Source organism: Octopus bimaculoides, chromosome 22 (assembly GCF_001194135.2).
Source record: "Octopus bimaculoides isolate UCB-OBI-ISO-001 chromosome 22, ASM119413v2, whole genome shotgun sequence".
Taxonomy (NCBI): domain Eukaryota; kingdom Metazoa; phylum Mollusca; class Cephalopoda; order Octopoda; family Octopodidae; genus Octopus; species Octopus bimaculoides.
This window is the reverse complement of record NC_069002.1, coordinates 22,636,387-22,637,415: the sequence shown is the minus strand read 5'-3', so window position 1 is coordinate 22,637,415 and position 1,029 is coordinate 22,636,387.

Sequence of the window (1,029 nt, the reverse complement as noted above, 5' to 3'; positions counted from 1 at the left end):
ATATATATATATATATAAACACATGCACAAACATATATACAGATATACATACACATATATATGTGTTTGTGTGTGTGTGTATGTGTGTGAACATATATATATGTATATATACTTGAACACAGACATAAATATTTATATTAGTGTATAGCCAACCACCTCATTAAGCCTGAATACTTATGTGTATAGTCAGAAAGCCTATACTCATAAGTATGTGGATGTCTCATTCCTATACACAAAAAAGAACTGACTCATGCAACCACCCACCTACATACACACACACACATACGCACACACACATACACACACACACATACACACAGAATCAACAACTGTTGAGTACAAAAAGATATAAGGGTAAATATGCCCCCCCCCCCCCGTAATGGTGGGGACCGTGCTGTAATTTAATAGCAGCAGTTGCTATAATTATCTTCTGTTCTGTGTTCCGGAAGCCCATTCAACCAAGGAGTTGTTGTTGTCATTGGTGAAACCATACCCAGATATTGTTGGCTTGCCTGGTATGCGTTGGACGAATTTGTCCAAATTCTGTTTGAAGGTTTTGTGGTCTTTTTCTTCTTCAATTTATTTTCAAATGAGGTTTTTATCTTCAGTCATTGGACTGTGGCCATGCTGGGGCACTGCCTTGAAGGGTTTTAGTTGATCGTATCGAGCCCAGGACTTATTTTTTAAAGCCTGGTACTTGTTTATCATTCTCTTTTGCTGAACTGCTAAGTTATGCGGACGTAAATACACCAACACCAGTTGTCAAGCAGTGGTGGGGCAACAAGCTCAAACACAAAGACACACACACCTATATATATACACATATATACATATATCATCATCATCAACATGATTGTTTAACATCTGTCTTCCATGCATGAATGAGTAGGACAGGTGATGCAGCTGGCCAGGTAGAAGACTACCCCAGGCAACTGTGTCTGTTTTGGCAGGGTTTTTACAGCTGGATACATACATACATACATACATACATATATACATACATATATATACACACACACACACACATAT